Raw genomic sequence first — 7,780 nt, 5'->3', positions numbered from 1 at the left:
TGTAGGTTTTGGATAACTTAACTGAAGCTAAGAGTCATTTTAACATGTATATATGGGCTGCCTTGGAGGTGACACATGTCAAGCCATGATTGGCCACCGTAACATGCTGCCAACTAGGGGCTGCCACATGGCAGTGGGGTACACCCCCCCCCAAGTAGGTAGGTCACCTACTTGACCCCAAGTAGGTGGGTCACTTGCTTCCATGTTTCATTTCCCTATGTTGTCACGTGTCATTCTTCCCTTTACCTCGTGGGTTCGTAATCTCGTCTTATTTTACATACCTATGTAGTCCATGCTACGTAATCTTGGTATGTACTCACGTAAATTAAGTATGTAAGGCTTCCAAATTACTAGCTTACGTAGGTAAATTGAGTCCTATGACTCTTTACTTGACCTTCAACTCCTTCCGACTTCTCATGACCTCATTTCCAACCTTCCCTCCTTTGGGGTATCGTATCATATTCTCCCTTCCTTAGATTCGTTTGATAGTGTCATAGATTATCCGTATCACATGATAATATCTAAGGAACTTAAAAAGATATTCTGAGCTCGAGAGTGTGGGGTGTAACACACTTATCCAACTCCAAAGCAGGTTAATGCCATAGGTACACACAATGATCATCAATTAGTGGAGTTGTCTCTATAAAAGAATACTTCTGAGGCAAAAGAAAAAGATAAAATCACCAGTGAGGCTGAACTAAGTTCATCGAGAACGAATGGGAAAAGCAGAGTCAAACCACCCCCTCCATTTCCTGAAGAAACCCCAACCAAACGTCTTAGCATATCATAAGCATGCATAAGGTAAACAATAAGTGGAAACTCATAAAAGTCTAATATACATAGCATAAACTCGAAGGAATCAAGACAACATAGACTTCTCCCGTTGTGTCCAACAAGCCTCTACATAGTCAATATGGGCGGGATGTCCCTAGCTCACCCTCAATGTAATATAAATAACATATTTCAAATGAAAGAAAGAAGGTATAATCTGGCCCTCGTCTCCAAAGTCAACTTACCAATTCGTTAAAATTTTATGTTGAAAATTGTTAAACATTAATTTATATTGCAATATAGTTGGGTTTTTATTTCTGATGCAAAAATAAAGATTATATTATATTGTGTAACTTTAAAAGGACAAATAGAATCGAGAGATTTATTTTTCCATCAATGTTTAAAGGACAAATAGACTCGAGAGATTTGTTTCCATCAAGGTTTATGCGGTTGATAGCCCCGGTCTTGAAAACTGGTATAGTTTTGAACAAAGAACTATCGAGGGTTCGAATCCCTCTCTCCTTTTTTGCTAATTGAATAGATTTTTTTATTTAGTGGTTTTTCCCAATCTGGTATCCAAAATATAAGGGAATGGCTCGGCTATCACACCTATCCAAGCCAGAAAAATAGATTAGATATAAATTAGGTAAAGTAAATGAGTTGAAAAAAGATGAGAAAAGAGGAATACTTAAGCTGATTCCAAGATGTATGATTGAATCAAAGTAATTTGTACTTCATTCAATCATTGGATTTCACAAATGATGACTCACCAATAGTAGAAGTAGGAAGTCAACTCTAACCATGTGTAGGGTGGATGGGCTAGTCAACCCCTACATTATGATACAATGTAGGCAAAAGTATGGGTTAGTACGTTGAATGTACGAAGTATGTGGGCATGCTATGCAATATAAAACATGCTATGCAATGATTAAATAACGTACATGCTATATACGATGATAAGTAGAGTCATAAGAAAACCATAGTTGATCAAAGCATTTGAAAGGCATAAGTGAAATCACAAGGAGTACATAAAGAGAGTATATATATATGAGATAAAACCATAACCGACAATAAGACCATCAAAGCTATAGCATGAAATCCCAATGTCTACCCGTACATCGAGGAAAAAAGAGTCCTACTTGTCAAGGTAGAACTCTAACCCACTAGATGGGTCATGAACATGTGCTGTATGTGGATCCACTAGCTAGGACATAAGGCAATCTGTTATACCCCGTACTTTTGTACCTTGAAAGGTTCTCAAGCTTCTTAAGCTTCTTAAGTTTCTTGAACCTCTTAAGCTTCTTAAGTTTTATTTAAGCTTCTTAAGTTTCTTGAAAGGATCGTAAGCTTCTTATAAGTTGTCATGTGAGTCGGATAATCTATGATGCTATCAAACAACTCTAAGGAAGGGAGAATGTGACACCCCATAGAAGGGAAGATTGGAAATATGGTTATGATAATCCAGAAGGAATTGGAGGCCAATTAATGAGTCGTAGGACTCGAATTACTTACGTAAGCTACCAATTTGAAAATCTTACGTACTTAAACTACTTGAGTACATACCAAGCTTACGTGGCAAGAATTACATAGGTTCATAAAGTAAGATGAGATTACGAATTCACGAGGAGGAAAAGAAAGTGCCATGTGGCAGCCCCTGAGAGAGTGCCACATGGCAGCATGAGGGAGTGACACATGGTAGCAGCTGCAGCAAGGTGGTTGGCCCCACATGCCACTTGGCAGCCCCTAAGTGGAGGAGGTAGGTGTTGGCCCTATGAGGGATTGACACGTGTCACCCTCTTAAAGTGGCATATATACACATGTTTTATGACTTTTACCTTATCTTTATCCCATAAGTTTCATATTTATCCAAGAAAATTCTAGAGAAAGAAAAAGAAGAGGAACTCTAGCTAGAAGAGAAAGAGAGCCACGGTTTTGGGAGGAAAAAAGAGGTAAATTCTCCAATTTCATTACGTGAATTAATTATCTATGGTATACCACGAAGGTATGAAGGTTTTATTAATGTGAATTTATGGTTTGGAGCAGCCCGAAAATGTTAGCAAACAGCCACGAAGTTTCAGTCGCGCTAGAAGAACTTCCGAGGCAAGTTTCGATGAGTTTGACGAGTTCCGGGTAAGGTAAGGGTTTCTATTTCAAATTGGAAATTATGATGTGTTTGTGAGGTATATTACATTTCTTAAATAAGGTTGAAAGTGGAAAAATCGCATAAGGATGCTAGACGCTAGGAACAAACTAGATTAAAGTTGTAGTAGTTAAACCGAAGTCGCGTAGTGAGTCATGCTTGTGGTGCTGCAGTTGAGCTGGTTGGATTGTATGTTTTAGGGATGGAAAGTGTTCTAAAAGTTGTGTGGCTTCTTCTGGTTTCAGCCACATGACCCTCCATTTGGCATGGTTAAAGATTTTGCGAAATAAAGATTAAAAACTCTATTTTGGTATCGTAGTTTAAAGCTAGTTGTTTGGAGCTTGTATTGGGTAATGTTGAAGTGATTTACTTGTAAATATGCCTCTAGTTGTTTTTTTTGGTATGGTTGTTGATATTTTGTTTGAGTTGAAATCTCAGGGATGTTGAAGTTACGCGGGAAATGCTGCCCGATTTTCGGTAGCATCAGAATAGTAACAAACTAGTTGAGGGTAATGAATAAGGAAATAACTCCTATTAGTACTTGGTTGTAGAGTGAGATATTGGAAAGTGAAAGGCTATTAATATTAGTATTACTTTCATGTCAAATAGGTTAAGGAGGTATCAAGGCAATCCAGATTTCAATTAATCCCGAAAAAAGGTATGCGAAGCTTTCTCTTGGCATATTTTTGGCACAAGTATGTAAAACTACCCTTCTTACCTCTTGATATATCTTTGGCATAAGTACGATGTTGTAATGCTATGATTACTCACTGAGTCCCATCATGGGCTGGGTACGTTATATGATGTTAAGGTAAAGCAATGAGAAAGTTATGATATCGAGCTCATGACGGGCCGAGTACGGTATATGTATATAATGACTCTATGAGGGAAAGTAGAGGGTATGTAAAGATTATTCTCTTCCTTCTTTTGGCATGACCCATAGAAAGCCAACGGACAAAGAATGCACGAAGTCTACAAAAATCTCTTATTCTTAAGTACACTAGGATGGCTAACATTTTAATTTCCTAGAACTTATGTCCTTTTGCCTCGATTCATGTGAAAGTATCCAACCATCATAAGTTGGTATAATTTATGTTGTGGTATAAATCATGACTCTTATTTACTTCTTTAAGCTAGAACTCTTCCAATAATGGAACTATGGCTTCTCAAGTTTTTCTATACCTTGGGAGGTAGTAAGTAGGTAAAGTTAATCTTCTTTTCTTTTTTTGGCATGAACTTTATAAAACGAATAGACGAATTATATGTGATCTCAAGGAAGTCCCCATTCTGAGAGCCACTAAGATGGCCATTTTCTTGACTTCCAAAAGATATTTTATTACTCCTTGATACGAGTGGATGATTTCAAAAGTGCTACTTTGATGCAAACCATAATGACACTCCAAAGGTACTTGATATGACTCTTGTCTTGGTTTTTGAATGATAGCATATTTGAGTATTCCATCAAGTCTCAGATACGATCCAAAATGCCTATGATTTCTAAGACTCTTTTGATTTGATCAATAGTGATATTCGAGAGACGATTAATATGACTATCATCCTGAATTTCAAATGAAAATTCATCTTTACTACTTTATTGAGTCTTGATAATGATTTAAATTGCATATGGTTACTCACTACTCTACTCATGTATATGGTAACCCTTTTATCACCGAGTCTCAGGCCGGGTACATAATCGTGCGTAGTTCACTGCATTATCCACCGAGTTCCTCACTAAAGGGACGGATATGCTATACGAGGACATGATAGTGCAATGACATGAACAACTCACCGAGTCCCTTACTAAAGGACCGGGTACATTATATGAGTAAATGATAATGCAATGAAACGAATGACTCACCGAGTCCCTCACTAGATGGCCAGGTACGTATATATATATATATATATGTATAATGATGTGATGTGATAAGGTGGTGATTGTGCCAGACCCGATGATGGTCCTACAGTTATGATCCACCGAGTCCCTGAAAGGGACGGCTATATTGTATAGTATGAGCATGCATGTTTTTATGATTCACAAGATACAGGTACAATATTTTCTTACGTAATGAATTTATCCCCCTGACTCTCTGTATTTCATATATGTTTTCAGTTATGCTTTATATACTCAGTACATATGTCGTGCTGACCCCCTTTCTTCGGGGGGCTGCGTTCATGCCCGCAGGTACAAACTCACACCTTGAGGATCCGCCAGCGTTGGAGTCCCACTCAGCAGTTCAGAAGCGCTCCTTTGTACCGTAGCCTTGATTTTGGTACTAACCTCAATGTGTATATTTATTTATTACGGGTACGATGGGGGCCCTATCCCGCCTTATGTTACTGTTCTTCCTCTTAGAGGTCGGTGGACATGTATGTGGGTGATACATGTATGTGTGTACAATTGTTCCTATATGTTACGACACCCTCGTCACTTATATGTTATCGTGCCTATTGTTGCATTATAACTTAAACAAGGGGTAGGTTTATTGATAGTTAGTAGAGGTATATGCAAGTGTCCAGTTCGGGCACCCGTCATGGCCTACCGGGTTGGGTCGTGACACAACCCTACGGTGGTACATAGTTATGAGACAAGAGACTTTATATAAGGACCCCGTAGGTGGAGCCTCCACCTTAAGCCTTATTCAGTGCTAAGTCAAATCCCACAGAATACATATCATAAATCACTAAACATATATTCATAAGCTTGTTCATAAAGTTCATAATTCATACAAGAGCTCAATTACATACATCATATTGTCATAAAAAATATCATTAGGATCTTAGGTCACCATTTAAAGGATCCTAAGTCAATCCCTTTTCTTTTATAAACTTGCATGAAAAATAACATTAGATCCCTAGGTCACCATTTAAGGATCTATGTTATCTCTTGTCATAATCTTACTTTCATACTTGAAATTTCATGATCATAGCTTATACTTGAAATTAGGAAAAAATATGAATACATGATCAATTGACTTGGAAATTATGAAATTTGATTGAAAACATGCATGATCATATACTTTCTATCAACCCATACATAATTCATAAAGATAATATCAACTGGAAGTATAATTAAAAATATCCAAAATTAATATCATGAACCCTAAAATAAATGTATGAAAATTTATAGAGAACTCCTCAATTCAATGTGATAATAATCACTTTATATTAAAAATAGATTCATAATCATAAATAGAATAATGCAATTGAAATAGAGATTAAAAAAGCCCATAATTCTTACATACTTTAATTTATCAAAAAGATGAAAGTTGGTTGGGCTCCATTAGTGAAAGTACCCTAGGATCAAATACTCACATACCTTGATTAATAAAAGCTCTAAAATATACTTTGAATTAGGAGACTTGACTTGGAGATCCTTGAACCCAAGTCTTGACTTGGAGAAGAACTTTAATCAATTAGGAGAGGATTTTAGTGAGAGAAATATTGCATAGGGTGAATTGGGAGTGTGACTTGAAACTAAAGGGCTTAGGTACTTTTAGGTTCCCTAAATAATACTAAAACGACTTAGTTTAGGAGTTAAGAGAATAGGACATGTCCAAAATACCCTTCAGTTAATATGTTCGGAAGTACCCTACGACTGGCCTTCTACAAATTGTCATATATTCTATGGGTCGTAAACCCAACTCGTAAACCCTAAGTGCATAAAACAGTAGCTATATGAAGTTGAGACTTGTTCCCTATAACTCAAGTCTATGAGTTGTTGACTTTTCTATGAGTCGTACAAGTGACTTGTCAAACTCCCCTTTATTTTTTCCAAAGTCAGAACTCAGAGATCAATCCTATGAGTCCATCTACGAATCGTACACTTTTCTATGATTCGTCCTATTGAATCATAAAAAAAGTAATGAGGCTTGTATTTTTCGTAAAAGCAGACTTCAAACTACGACTTGTTTCTACAAGTCGTCATCTTTTCTATGACTCGTCAAATGACTCTTATACCCACTTTCATACTTAACCAAATTTCCAACCTTGACATCCACTCTACAAATCACTCTTATGACTCATAGGTCCACTCGTAATATAAAAAATAATCCTTTTTCTAGGAATTTTTCTTGTTCCAACCTTTGAACTTTCAAGGTCTTACAATATCTCCCCCTTGAGATCATTAGTCCTCAAATGAGATTCAGCTAGCATGAAATAACAATGGAAAAAGGACTAGCAACCCAACATGAATGAAGTGACACATTGAAATATACATAAATCATGAGATTTTCAAACTTATCATAAAACATAGACTTTAAAAATCAACTTCATAAACTTGCATTCATATGGAAGACATAGAAAACTGAAACATATAAATTAGGCGATTTGAGCAAGAACCACCTAATACCTTAGGCTTGAGTAGAAGGAAAGATATATATATATCACTTCATCATGTCCACTTTCGTTTCCCATGTAGTACTCTCTCTCTCTATATATATATATCACTTCATCATGTCCACTTCTGTTTCCCATGTAGCACTCTCTACTTTTTGATTCCTCCACAATACCTTGCCGGACGCAACCTCTATGTTTCTTAACCTCTTCACTTGTTGGTCTAAAATTTCCACCGGAAACTCTTCATAAGTCAAGTTCTCTTCACATTTATATTTTCCAATGGCACAATGAAATTTGAATCACCCATAAACTTCCTTAAAATTGATACATGGAACACCGAATGAACCATAGCCAACTCTAATGGCAAGTCTAATTCATATGCCAACTTGCCAATATGATTCAAGATTTTATCAGTCCTATATACCTAGGACTCAATTTCCATTTCTTTCCAAAATACATTACACTCTTCATAGGTGAAACCTTCAAATAGACCCAATCATCCACATTAAATTCAAGGTCTCTTTTTCTCATGTA

The sequence above is a fragment of the Solanum dulcamara genome, chromosome 9 (genome assembly GCF_947179165.1).
Source record: "Solanum dulcamara chromosome 9, daSolDulc1.2, whole genome shotgun sequence".
In the NCBI taxonomy this organism is placed as follows: domain Eukaryota; kingdom Viridiplantae; phylum Streptophyta; class Magnoliopsida; order Solanales; family Solanaceae; genus Solanum; species Solanum dulcamara.
The sequence above is the reverse complement of the archived record's forward strand: the minus strand, read 5'-3'. Positions refer to the sequence as shown.